Consider the following 15,532-nt stretch of genomic DNA (forward strand, 5'->3'; position numbering starts at 1 on the left):
CAACTTGGTCAGACCTCATCTCTACAATAAATCAAAAATTAGCTGGGCATTGTGTCTCACAACTGTGATTCCAGCTACTTGGAAGGCTGAGGTGGAAGGATTGCCTGAGCCCAGCAGGTAGAGGTTGCAGTGGCTGTGAGCATGCCACTGCACTCAAGCCTAGGCGACAGAGTGAGACTCCAACTCAAATAAATAAATAAACTTGCATTATTGAAACCATATAAGTTTAGTAACTTTGCATTAGAGGTAAAATTTAACTAAACAACCAAGTTAGCAGACTTAGCCCTCAGATATTTATTTTAAAAGCAAAAACTCAATAAATAATGACTTTAAAGTTCAGTTGATTGTATCAATGTCAATACCTTGACTGTGATATTGTACTATAGTTTTGCAAAACATTAGCATCATGGGAAACTGGGAAAAGAATACCAGGATTTCTGTGTGTTATTTCTTATAGCTTCATGTAACTCTGTAATTATCTCAAAATTAAATATAATTTAAAAACTAGTTTCTTTCAAGCATAAATAATAAAAAGTTGTATTTCTTGAGGCAGAGTCCAGACTTTAGAATTTTCAACACTCAGAATCTCAAAAGTCAGTTTAACATAAAATATGACCATTAGCTACTTTGAAGGTGATGACTTTGTGTTCATTTATTCTAAATATAGAATGGGCTTTATAAAATATCACTTACAGAGTGATAGCTCAGTTTATCATAGCAGGTTTGAAGATATGAATGTCAGGTTATGCAAGGGCCAATAATAATTTGAAAATCACAAACATTAGCAAAATCGTCTATGAAAAGACATCAAGATAATGAATGATTAAACAGGTTTCTGGTTCCTATACTTTCCTTTATTAAGCAGCAAGAATATTTGCCCAAAGTATTCTACATCACTGATAAATTTTACTTTACTCATAAAACTAGGAGCTACCTTATATATTGAAAGTATTGAATGCAAAATGTGGACCATACTAACAATTTAACTCAATATCTCCAGAACAACATCATGAAATAACTGGGATATGAAAGAGCAGAATCAAACATTGCTAATGTAGATCGCTCTAGCATCTCTTCACTAGAGATTAAACAGTATTTTTTTTTACCAGTTGACTTTATTACACAAAAACAGAAAAAACGTTTATGTGATTCAGTCCAAGCATACCCATTCTATGGTTAGGTGATTAATGTTGCATTTTCAAGGGTGAAGTTAGAATAAATGACTCCACTGCCTCTTTCTTAATTTGAAACACAATCATCACCATTTCTGGGAGTCTTCCTTTTCCTTCCTACCCCATTTCAAGGATCAACCTAACTTTTTTTTACTGATTCAGCTCTAACATTTCAGATAAAGTAGTTGTTTATGTATAGGTTTTAAAAATAGACGGAGAACTTCTGAAGTTTATGAAATATATATGTGTGTGAGTGTGTGTGATTATTTAAATCCTCAAAGAAACTTCACAGAAAGTTTATAAAGTGAATGTGTGTGACTGTGTGATTATTCATGTACTCATTTCATATAAAGTTTATGAAGTGTGTGCATGATCATTTACATATCCATTACCTAGAAAGTTATGAAGTGTTTGTGTGATTATTTACACTCATTTCATTCAAAGTGTATGTGTGTGAGCATAATCACACATCCCCATTTCATATAAAGTTTATGAAGTATGTGTGTGATTATTTACATCCCCATTACATAGAGTTATGAAGTTATGTGTGATTATTTACAGCCTCATTTCATACAAAGTTTATGATTGTGGTGTGCAATTATTTTGATCCCTCACTTCACACACAGTTTATAAGTGTGAGTATGACTGTGATCATTTACACCCTCATTTATAGAAAGTGTGTGTGTGTATTATTTAAATCCCTTCATACAAAGCTTATTAAGTGTATCCATGATTATACCCTCAGTCCATACAAAGTTTATGCGTGTATGTGTGTATGATTATTTACATCCCCATTTCATTCAAAGTTTATGACATGTATGTATGAGAGTTACACCTTCAAAACACACAAAGTTTATGAGTGTGAGTATATGTGTGTGTGATTATTTACCCTCTTTGTATCCAAAAACTAAATCATATTTCAGATCTTGAATTCATTAGTGAAAGTTTTTTTATAATACATTCAAAATATTTTATTTTAGTAATATTTTTATCACTTCAGTGTAAATCATTTAATTATGAAAATTTCTTTATTGAAGATGCAATATCTCTTCAAAACTCTAAGTTGAGGAGACCTTTATCAATTATGTTGACAGCAATGCAGTCTTTAGAAATACATAACTCATCTTATAATAATCCCTCCTCTTGACAGATTTGTCATGGTTTGTCAGAGTTAAAGTGTAAGGCATCTAATAACATGAAAAGACAATGTAGCATATATGTAGTGTGAGTGACTCCAATCTTTTCTCAAATATCTATGATTTTTAAAACCCCACAAAATCTTCATGATAATAGTTGCATAAATTAAACATTATTTCTGTGTTTTTAAGTTACAATATTCTACAAACCTCAAAAATATAATTCACATCTATTGGGAAGCTTATTTTAGCATTTTACCTGATACATATACTCAAAACTATTCTTGCAAACACTTTTACAAAATAGTGCAATGTTTAACATATATGTGAAAATAAAGTCTCCAGAAAGTAATCCCTTGATTAGTCCAAAAATTATTTTACCAGCTAAATTCTTTGATCTGTGTGAAACAGTATGGTCCTTTAGATGAACTGTAGACTGAAACTTCTTATAATTGTAATGTATGTCCACAGTTATACAGCAAAGTGCCTCTTTATGAAAATTCAGAAAACAGATATGAGGAAAATATATTTTAGAGTTTCAAATAACTGGAGCTGTTATTTTTCAGACTAGGTAATAAGTGAATTTTTTTCTTGTGTTTGATTTTTTTTTTAATTATAAGAACAAGTAAATATTACTAGCTGTACCAGATTAGTCTAGGGAGAAAAAATGTACACATGATAAAATACGAAAGAACAGAAGAAAACTCAACCTATGATACAGAATAAACTGATCACAGGATATGCGGTCAGTTGTCACATATGTATGTCACGAAGTTTGCACATTTAAAATGTGTAGGCAGCCGGGCTCGGTGGCTCAGCCTGTAATCCCCCGCCTTTGGCAGGCTGAGGTGAGTGAATTGCCTGAGCCCACGGATTCAAGACCCGCCTGGGCAGGCGAGACCTCATCTCTACAATAAATCAAAAAATTAGCCAGGCATGGTAGCGCGCGCCTGTAGTTACAGCTACTTGGAAGGCTGAGGCGGAAGGATCGCCGGAGCCCAGCAGGTGGAGGCTGCGGTGGCCGGGAGTGGCCACTGCATTCCAGTCTGGGTGACAGAGTGAGACTCCAACTCAAAAAAAAAAAAATGTGTAGGCAATAAGGAAGAGCTCTTTTGCAGGAATTGTTGACTTGTCCTTCTATCTCCACCGTTTAATGAAAATAATAATAATGTTAGTCCAAACATCACAGCTACATTTATTAGAAGACTTTTACAAATTTCCTTTCACCTACTGAGCTCCTTTGGAAGGATTCAGCTGTGGAAGGGAAAGAAATTATGAAGGCAAGATAGATCTAGAAATAACTCTGGCCATCAGGTGTCAGTAGAGATGAGGAAGAACACAGCACAGACAAACCCTCTGCAGGACCTAGTAGAGAAACAAATACCGCAAGAGATGCAGCAGCAACAAGAAGCAGCCCGTGGATGTTCAGATGCTGACACCTTCACTCTACCTCCTGCCTGGGATTGGTGAGCCAGCGTCAGACAACACTGCTGACAGAAAACCACCCCGTGTTCTCCCAACAATGATCTTCTAGGCTTGGTTAGTACTATAGAGGTGACAAAAAGAGATACACCTTTCTACCATTATTAGTAGACTGAGGCAGAAAGCAAAGCAGCAAGCACAGCCAACTGCCCTGGTTTCCAGAGATGGACTATGAGATCCAGGAGTAAAAAGTCTGCACTGTGCCAGCCAGGGCACAGGGAAACAGACATAACTTCTTTGTTTCACAAAAATGTATCAAGAATTACAGGATCCTGGACAATAACTTTTATGAATTAAGTTCAGATATGTGAAAGAAATAACACAAGGATGGATGCTTCTCTAAAGAGCATGATATAAATAACTTTATTTAGAAAATACTTAAGGTCCAAACATTTTCCTTTTTGAGAATTGGCAATATGTACACAAAAGAACACTTACAAAAAATGTGGGGCACTGAGCTGCAACTGAAGGAACCACATCTACAACTATCCAACTCAAGATGGAAAACTGCTGGAAACCCTGAAGCTCCCTGAGGGGCCCCTGGTCACCTCTCTCCCCCATGGAGATTGCCATTCCTTTTTGTTCTCATTAGTCTGCCTCTCGCTAATATGTTGTTTGGTGCTGCATGTTTTTGAACTTTATTCAGATATACTCAAGAAGTATGTATCTTTCTGTGATGTGCTATTTTCACTCAACAATGTGTTCCTGAGATTGATCTTGTTGATGAACTGCTTTATTCACAATGCTGTGTAGTATTCCATTTTGTGAGCAATTATGACAACTATGCTTTGTCAATGTTCAGTGTTCTGTGACCACAGATGTAGCTACTGTGCACACTCTTGTACGTGTGTTCTCATGCACATGTGTCTGAGTTTCCTCGCTCCCTCTCTAGGAGTGAAACTGCTAGATCACAGGGTCTGAGAATCTTAAAATTTATTTTAAAATTCCATAATGATTTTCAAACCAGCTGTGACCATTGACAATCTCATCTCCAGAGCTTAAGTACTGCAATTTTTCCATACTTAAATTATTGCTCATGTGACCAAAAACATTGACTAATCCTTTATTTCTTACCACATTAAGTGCAAATCTTTGCCATTTATGTTCAAATTCATTCTTCTGGCTTACCACTGTCTGTTTCCCACTCTACAGCGTAAGTCTGAGTACCAATCATGAAACATGTCTCCCTGTCACTGCATGAAAATTCATACATTTCAAGTCATGAAAATACAAATGCAATGTTTGCCTAAAATGTTATGTTTTCCATCAAAATTGCCCCAGAACTAGCAGAAGATTGAATTTTACCAAATCCCACTGTACAGAGGAAGACTGTATGTTGGTTAAAAGATGTGAATGCCATTTTTTTTAAGCATCAAAAATCTGCCCACCTCTGGGAATGCAAACAAGTTATACAATTTTTCATTCATAAAATGTTGACAAACGTACTCCAGAAGATGCTTTATGAGGTCTAAATGAAGTTAGTACATGAAAAACTTTAATATGATGCTCAGCATTCAGTGGACATAACTGCTAGTGACTCAACAATCACTCACTGACCCCCATCAATGTTTATGACCAACACAATGAGTGGCTGACAGCTATAATATAACCATGTTCTTAAAAAAAAAAAACAACACATAGTTCTCTAAAGTTTTAACTTCAATAGTGTTAAATATTGTAGAGAAGAGACTCTTATTGTATTGAAAAAGACCAGGAATTCTTTGCTGTCATAAGAGTATACTAATCTGCAGATTAGATTACTCATACGGAGGCCAGGACATACCTCTTAGTTGAAATCAGCTGAGCTCTAAGAACTCTGGGGAAGCTGGGAAGATGACAGCGGAGCCAGTTGGACTGTGTGAGACCTTGCATGAGTGAGTGAGTGTGGGGATGAATTTGTGTGCGTGTCTGTGTGTACGTGGGCGTGTGAGTGGCTGACAGAATGGGGACTCTGGAACAAGTGGCCAGGGCTCTCCTGGTGAAGCAGCTGGTGCTGCAGCTGCTCTGCTTGAACCATAGAGCTTCCCAGGATGCAGAAGCTGAGCATCATTTTAAAATATCAACAAAGCCCTTCCCGGGAAGAAGCTGCTGTGAGTAACTGCTGGTGCCAGGCTCTGCCCCACCCCTGCAGTGCCAGGCCAGACACTGGCAGCAAGGGCTGTGGAGGGAGCGCAGGGAGAGAGCCAGAAGCAGAGTCCCACTGGAGAAGATGAAACAGGCATCCTGCTGCCAGCTTGAACACTGGGCAGGGAAGTGCTCTGGCATTCCCACCCAGAAGCAACAGACCTGACCTCTGAGACTGGTGGGTTAATTACCCCAGGATTTATGTGACCCAGAAGGAGTATCCTGAAAGCACACATTTCAGAGGGACAGGATGAGTGCAGAGTCTCAGGCGCTCCACCCCCTACGCTGACCCAGCCATGGGGCAAAGGGTGTGACCAGAAAGGGATGAGAAGACCCCCCCCCCAAGAGATCAGCAGTGAGTCTTGGGCTGACTCAGCCCCCTGCTCCCTCAACCCCCTGCTCCCTAGCAATCCTCTGAACTCAGACCCACATGGTTGGGGCGTGACTAAGAGGGATGAACCAGGTGGAGCCTGGACGGCAGCTGCACTAGGAGAACTCTACTCTGAGACAAGCCTGGCTGGTGCACCTGCCGCCAGCAAATGGGAAGGGTACAATCCCACACCTTCCCACCAGAGGGGAACCTCCTGACCTTGCCAGAATGAAAGAGGAGAACTGACGCCCCACCCACCTCCACCGCTCCCTCCTCCCTCCCTAGGCCTTGTGCTGGGGAGACTGAAGGAGTCTGCAGCACAGGAGATGGTAGGTGGGCTTACCTGTGAGCAGCAGAGAGGAATATTACAGAACCTACCACAAGAGGGCGCTTGGTGCCCAGAATTTTTTTTTCTTTTTTCTTTTTGCCTTTATTCTTTGTTTTCTGTATGTGTGTGTATGCAAGTGTCCGTTTTTTTATTTTTCTTTTTTGTTCCTCTTTTCTTTTTGTTTAATTTGTGTGTGTGAATGCATATGTGAGGGTTCGACTTGCATCCCTCCCTTTTATTCTTTCTTCTTTCATTTTTTGTTTTCTGTGTGTATGTGTTTTTCATTTTTGTACTTTTTCTGTTGGTTTTTTTGTTTGTTTTGATTTTTGTTTGCTTGAGGGTTTTTTTTGTTGTTGTTCTTGTCTTTAAAATTTTTTATTACTTGTGCCCATTCTATTACATTCTACTTTTCTCTCTTCTCCTCATTGCTGTTACTTTATCTTGGACTCAGGTATTCATTGCATTGTCATATAGGGTGGTAGTGGTGGGAAGTGGGTCTCAGAGGGCCCATACCCCAGTCCATGTGGCTTTCAAGTAGTTTCTGAATCCTCCACCCTGCACCTTATTCAACTCTCAAAACCACAAGAGATAGTAAAGCTTTGCACCCTCAGTCCTGTCTCAAAATAGAACAAATTCAGAGGCCTGATTAGGAAAGAAGAGAAGGTTGAGCAATCAACAGAAGTGAAAGCCCCTTTCACTACCACCGAATAATAGAATTAAAGAGAAAAGAAAGATCTGTCACAAATGAGGAAAAATCAGTGGAAGAACAAAGGTAATTCCCAGTGTACCAAAAGGCAACACCAACAAAAAAAAAAAAAAAAAGGAAAGAAATAACAGATATCAGATTCCAAACAATGGAAATTATTACCAACAATCAATCCCAGAATACAACAGCATTTAGGGATGGATGAAAAGAGTGAATAAGACCCAAGAAAGAGAAGATGCAACACTGAAAGAACTTGTAACAGAGATTTTGGCCACAAAAAAAAAAAAAAAATCATCCAGGAAATATATAACAAGATGACAAGCATGGAAAGCAGAATTAATGAAGCAGAGGAAAAAGTCTCAGAGTTGGAAGACCAAAACATGGAATTAACCTGATCTGCTAGAAGCACAGAGAGAAAACACAGAAAGAAAGAACAAAGCCTCCAAGAGATGTGCAGGCATATTATGAGGCCAAACTTATGCCTGATCAGTATCCCAGAAGCAGAAAGGAAAACAGAGAACACCTTGGAACAAGTATTCCAGGGGGTTATCCAAGAAAACTTTTCCCATCTCACCTGAGATGCAACCATTGAAATAAAAGAGATTCAGAGAAAACCCACAAGACAGCAAATGAGAAAGCCAACCCCCAGACACACAGTAATTCACCTACACAAAGTAGGTATAAAAGAAAAAGTCTTAAAGGCATTGAGAGAGAATGATCAGACTACCCACTGGGGAAGACAAATCAGAATAGCAGCAGATCTATCAGCAGAAACACCATAAGCTATAAGGGACTATAGTTCAATTATCAGCATGCTCAAATATATACAATTTCAATCAAGAATTTCCTACCCAGCCAAGTTCAGCTTCATAGGTGATGGAGAAGTAAAATCCTTCCCAGACATTCAACCCTAAGAGATTAAGCTGTTTCCAGAACAGCTCTATAGGAGATGCTTGAGAAGGTATTAAGCACAGAAAAAAAAGAACGACCATGCACTTTGCAAAAGTACAAGAAAACATAGAGCCAGTAAAACATACAATGCATCTGCAAAATTGAAAACAAACACATATATCAATACAAAAGTTAAGAAGAAAACAAAACAGTCTTATAAAAAACTCATGATATGGATAAACACTCACATTTCCATAATAAGTCTAAACATCCATGGATTAAATTCACCACTGAAAAGACATAGAATGGCACACCAGATTTAAAAAGAAGCATGACCCAACAATATGCTGCCACCAGGAAACACATCTCATTACAAAAGATGCCCACAGACAAAGTTAGAGGATGGAAAACAGACTTTCAGGTCAATGAAAAACAAAAAAAGGCAGGAGTCGTGATTTTTTAAATATCAGACAAAACAACCTTCAAGCTACTAAAAATTTTAAAAGATACAGAAGGACACTACATAATGATAAAATGTTCAATCCATTGACAAGCACTGTTTATCCTAAACATATATGCACCCAACACAGGAGCACCAGGTTTTATTTAGCAACTACTAAGTAAACTTAAAAAATATATTGACTCTAGCACTATCATAGTTGGGAACTTAGCCCACTAACTTCCCTACATAGAGCACTGAGAAAAAATCAATGAGAAGTTCCAGAGCCTCAAGTTGACATTTGACCAAATGGACTTAATAGGTACCTACAGAACACTTCAATCAACAACCACAGAATATATATTCTATTCACCACATAGAACATACTCCAAGATCAACCACATTCTTAGCCATAAATCAAACATAAACAAATTTCATAATATTGAAATACTTCCATGTACCTTCTCAGACCACAGTGGGATAAAAATAAATATCACCACCAACAAGATTCCCCCAAAACACACAGAAACATGAACATTAAACAGCATGATGGTTAACAATTCCTCGGTCAACACAGAAATGAAAACAAAAGTTAAAAGATTCTTGTAAACAAATTTTAAAAAGCTACATCTTACCAAAGCCTTTGGTATGCCATGAAATCAATACTCAGAGGGGAATTTATAGTTCTATGCACACACATCAAAAAGATAGAAAGATCATGAGTCAACAGCCTAACAAATCACCTAAGGGAGCTGGAAAGGCAAAAACACCAAAATTCTAACTTCAGTAGAAGAATTCAGATCACCAAAGTAAAAGCCCAAATATGGGACATAAGAGACAAAAATATAATAGAAAAAAAATCAATTAAACAAAAAGCTGGCTCTTTGAAAGGATAAACAAGACTGATGGACTCCCTAGCCAGACTGACCAAAAAAAGAGAGAGAAAGTCCAAATAAACACAATCAGAAATGCAAAGTATCAAGTCACAACTGACCTTGAAGAATACAAAAGATCGTCAGAGATTGCTATGTTCACCTAAATCTAAATGAAATGGAGGTATTTCTGACATCACACCATCTCCCAAGATTGAAACAAAAAGAAATTGAGACACTAAATAGACCAATAACAACCCAGGAAATTGACTCTGTCACAAGAAAACTATCTTCAAAAACAAAGCCCTGGACCAGAGAGTTTTCCAGCGGAGTTCTACAAAACATACAAGGAGGATCTGATACCAATCCTATTGAAAGTATCCCCGGCAATCAAGAAAGATGGAACTCTCCCCAAATCATTTTATGAAGCTAACATCACAATGATACCAAACCAGGTAAAGACTCAACAAAGAAAGAGAACTACAAGCCAACATCTCTGATGAATATACATGCAAAAAATTCTCAACGAGATTCTAGCAAATAAGATCCAACAGCACATCTCAAAAATCATCCACCACGACCAAGTAGTCTTCATCTCCACAAGACCAAAATGTAATTCAACACATCAACAGATGTAAAAACAAGAACCACATGATTATATCATTAGACATTAGATTTCAATAAAATCCAGCATTCCTTCTTGAGAAAAACCCTTGAACACCTAGGCATAGAGGGAACATACTCAAAATAGTAAGAGCCATCTACAATAAACCCATAGCCAACATATTGCTAAACAGACAGAAACTGGAAGCACTTCCCCTGAAAACCAGAACGAGACAAGACTGCCCACTCTCACTCCTCCTGTTCAATATAGTGTTGGAAGTCTTAGCTAGAGCAATCAGAGAAGAGAAGAATATCAGAGGTATCCAAACAGGAAAAAAGGAAGTTAAGTTGTTTTTTACGGATGATATAATCCTATTCCTGGAAAACCTAGGGGAATCTGTCAAAAACCTCCTTGCACTGATAAGGACTTTGGCAAAGTCTCAGCGTATAAAATCACTGTGCAAAAGACAGTCACATTGTTATACATCAACAACAAACAGGCAGAAATCCAAATAAAAAATACAATCCCATTCACAGTAGCCAAAAAAATAAAAATGAAATACCTTGACATTTCCTGACTGGAGAAATGAAAAACCTTTATAATGAAGACTACAAAACACTTGCAAAGAAATCCAAGAAGACATAAACAAATGGAAAAATATCCCATGCTCATGGATTGGAAGAATCAACATTGTTAAGATGTCTATCCTACCCAAGGCAATGTGCAGATTCTAATAAGACGTAAGTGTTTGTAGTGGTCCAATAATCTAGACTTAAATTCAGTCTTGAGGCCAGAGACCATATGCTTGTATTTATGATGTTTGTTTGAAAGGTATGTGCAATCTTTAAAAAAAAATTATTTGTTTATTTCTTTATATTTCAAAGTTATGGGGTACAGTTGAGGATTAAATTGACAGCTGCATTCTCTCCTGACCTTGAAACAATACAGAAATGCACATGGAAACATAAATGACCACGAATAGCCAAAACAATCCTTAGCAAAAGAAACAAAGCAGGAGGTATCACACTTTCAGACTTTAAACTTTTTTATAAGGTTACATTAGTCAAAACAGTCTGTTATTGGTACAGGAACAGGCATATAGACTAATGAAACAGGATAGAAATTCCAGAAGCAAACCTCAATTTCTCAACCCACTAATTTTTGACAAAGTCTCCACCAACAACCACTGGGAAGAGGGGAACTTATTTAGTAAATGGTGCTATGAAAACTGTCTGACCACATGGAGAAAATTGAAACAGGACCCTTACCTATAATCATATTAAAAAATCCATTCCAAATGGATCAAAGACCTAAAATATATCTCAAAGTATAAGAATCTTAGAGAGCACAGGAGACACCTTTACAAAAGTTGGAATAGACAATCAATTCCTAATAAAAACTTCAAAAGCCCATGCCATAAGAGTACAAGAAGGACAAGTGGGACCTCATCAAACTGAAAAGCTTCTGCAAAGCAAAAGAAACCATCAAGAGAGTGGAGAGACAGGCCACTGCCGGAGGTCAGCTCCGGGGGGTTCATGGGGACCTGGGAAGGAGGCGTGGTAAGGCGAAACAATGAAGAGTCGTGACCAGAGTTTCTTTTCAGGCACTCTGGCACTGAAGCACAGCAGTGCTGGTTTATTTATATCATAATTTTTGGCACACACTTAGCAGAAAGTTAACAGTAAAAGAACAATCAAAACATATCGAAATGATTGTATGACGTACTAATGATTTTACAATTCTTATGATTTTTGCATAATTATATGGTGTAATAATGTCTACATATAAGAAGCTAGCTGTTCTTGGAAGTGGTAACTTATTAAAAGGGCAAGGTTAATATTAGTCAAAAGGTTAGCAAGTGGAAAGTGAAACTTATGCTTCATAAAGGTAAATAGTCTATATAGATATAAAGGTGTTAGGCATGTAACCTTTATGTAGTTTTAATTTAAAGGCCACTGTCTGTGATGAGGCAGTGTCTATATTTTATTTATATATACCAATCATTTCAGTTTTTACTAAGTGTTGACCTTTGGGTTTTAGAAAGCAGGCACCAAGGGGGCCCACTGTGTTTTATTTTTTCCTATACAGATACGTTTTTCTACTTAACATGACTTTCATCTATCCAGACTTTACTAACCATATCATCATCATATGCACCTGTATAAGGTAGTGAAGATGAAGCCATTCTAAGTTTTGCATACTACTCTTTCCTCTAGGTGCCCACCAAATTCTACCATTCATATTACAGCCTATATGGGGGCCTGCTCTAATAGTTGGCAAGGGTTTGTAATAGCGTTTCAAAGCTTTAAACTTGTGGCTACTCTGGTGTTGTTGGTATGGCTTAACTGTGTTTGCTTTAGTTTGTACCTCAGTTTCTGTCATTTCCCGATACCGTAGTTTTAATATAAAGTAGAACAGTTAAAAGTACACTTTGTCACAGTAGGTTTTGGAGTAATTGGTTGGGTCATTGTGACCTGTTGGGTTGCTATTTGCACTTCCTGAAGCATGGCCAATGGTGAAAAATTAACTGGTTTATTACTGACATTATAGATGCTGTAACCCTTAACTTTAGTCACAGCGTTCTTTCCCAAGGGGAGATTTAAGCATATTATTCCTATAAGGCATAAGTATAACAATATAATGGGAACAAACAGGCGACCATGAGTCACAGGACATTCAGGTAGAACTTTCCTCAAAACTTTCTGTGGGGTTTTGCCACACACACGGATCCTTCTGGGGCTTTGCCTTCCAGAAGGGTGTTTTCATTCGATTCCCATGCTGAGTCCTGGATTGTCATGGCCTCCGCCAGTCCACAGAATGGGCAAAAATATTTACCAGCTATATACCTGACAAAGGTCTAACATCCAGGATCTATAAGGAATTCAAACATCCCAAAAGGAAAATAACAAACAACCCTACTTAAAAATGGGCAAAAGATATGAATAGACACTTCTCAAGAGAAGGCATATGAGCAGTCAACAGATACATGAAAAAATGATCAGCCTCACTAATCATTAAGGAAATGCAAATTAAAACCACACTGAGATACCACCTAACTCCAATCAGGATGGTCATCATTAATAATTCAAGAAACAACAGATGTTGGAGAGGATGTGGAGAAAAGGGAATGCATCTACACTGTTCGTAGGTGTATAAATTAGTACAACTTCTGTGGGAAAAAGTGTGACAATTTCTAAAAGATCTAAAATATTGACCTTCCATACAACCCAGCAATCCCCCTTCTGGGAATATACCTGAAAGAATTCAAATCATTCTACAAAAAACATACCTGTCCACGCATGTTTATTGCAGCACTGTTCACAACAGCAAAAACATGGAACCAATCATGCTGTCCATCGAAATAGAACTAGATAAATAAAATGCATTACATACACACAGTGGATTATTATGCAGCCATAAAGGACAAAATTATGGGCTTTGCAGCAACTTGGATGGGTTTGGTCTATCATACACAGTGATCTATCACAGAAACAAAGAACTGAGTACATGTTCTCACTCATACATGGATCCTGAACATTTATGATAATACTTCAAGAACGGATTGGCAGTAGCAGGACACTGCCAGGGGAGGCAGAACTGTGGGGGGGTGGAGGGGGAGAACACCATCAATAAGGCTATCTGATCCCAAACCATTGGGAGGCCCAAACTTCACCTGTATGATAACCACTTATGGACCTAATCCTGAACTGTACCCCACAACTTTAAAATATAAACTAATAAATAATTGTTTTTAAAGATTGCACATACTTTCCAAACATACATCATAAATACAAGCTTATGGTCTCTGGCCTCAAGACTGAATTTAAGGCTAGACTATTGGACCACTACAAACACCTACATCTTATTAGATTATGTTTATGTGAAATTAAGGGCATTTAACATAATTATTCTTGAAGTTCATTATCCCTCACAAATCAACAAGCCAGATCATGGGTCCAGACCCCACACGGAAAACAAGATTCACTGGGTTCGGAGGCTCAGCCTGTAATCCCACGCCTTTGGGAGGCTGAGGTGAGTGGATTGCCTGAGCCCGTGGGTTCAAGACCCGCCTGGGCAGCGACCTCATCTCTACAATAAATCAAAAAATCAGCTGGGTGTGGTAGCGCATGCCTGTAATTCCGGCTACTGGGAAGGCTGAGGCGGAAGGATCGCCGGAGCCCAGCAGGTGGAGGCTGCAGTGGCCAGGAGCAGCCGCTGCACTCCAGTCTGGGCGACAGAGTGAGACTCCAACTCAAAAAAAAAAAGAAAAGAAAAGAAAACAAGATCCATTTTCACCCCACACAGTGTGGTTGCCAGTCTGCACTGACCAAAGGCTCTTTTCACACACATTTATTAATGTCACAAGCTTGTTGAGTGTAGTCTGGGTCTTTCCATGGGCCGAGAAAGAGAAAAAAAAAATAAACATTAGCTTTAATTAATGGCTCACATATTATCCTAAAAAGAAATATTGTTGGTCCTTTTCAGTGTACTTTTCATCTCCTCTCTCCTGATTTAGCAGTATTTTTCATGAGGAATACCAATCCAACAAGAGCCCACAAGTTCAACCCGTGTGCACTGAGAAACAGGATTAGCATGGTTTCTAAAATTAATGTTATTTGTGGGAAGCTTCAGCTCTTTGGGGGGATTATAGGGTATTTTGCTTTAATTCTTACGTATTTAGGTTACAGACTTTTCAGTCGGGAATTATTTTTATACTCAAGTACAGCATTGATAGAGATCCTTAGTCTCAAATGCATTTAAATTGCTTGCAGATCCACAAAATATAGCAAGATAAAAGATCTAAACTCTAAAAATAGGGAAGCAAAACAGTGTCAGAAATGTGGCTAATGAATAAACCAGTAGCAAGACGATACAAAATACAAAGCGGTTATGTGGGAGACACCCAAATGAAGCCAGAGGAAACATTTCCTATGGGCCTGCTCAGAGAAAATGTTTTATCAAGATGGCAGAAGCACAGTTCAGCAGAAGCAGTTGCCCTGGGCCCAGGATGACGTGGTCCCGGTATTTTGACGGCTTCCTTAATCCTGAATAGATTTTAGATTACACGGCAAAATGGGTGACTGGATTTCCCCCAGGCCCTCTCCCATCAATATGATTTCTCCCAGCCGGGCATCGGACAAGCATCAGGCTGCAGCGAACCTGAGACCCCAGTGGCCAACCGGCGCCAGGAAAGCTGGAACTCCACGACGTCGGGTCCAGACAGAGCCTCTCCTCTGAAAGCCGGGAGCCGCGTGCAGCACCAGCCCCTCGCGGAAAGCAGGCGTGGGCCGCAGACAGCCGAGCCGGCCCGCCTTTCCGGCGAAAACGCGCTCCCGCCACGCCCGCGGCAGCGCGGGCTCTCCTCGGAAGCCGCGCCGGGCCCGCCCGACGGAGAAGAGCTGGGGCCC

Source organism: Carlito syrichta, unplaced genomic scaffold (assembly GCF_000164805.1).
Source record: "Carlito syrichta isolate Samal-C Ts95f unplaced genomic scaffold, Tarsius_syrichta-2.0.1 Scaffold304003, whole genome shotgun sequence".
NCBI lineage: Eukaryota > Metazoa > Chordata > Mammalia > Primates > Tarsiidae > Carlito > Carlito syrichta.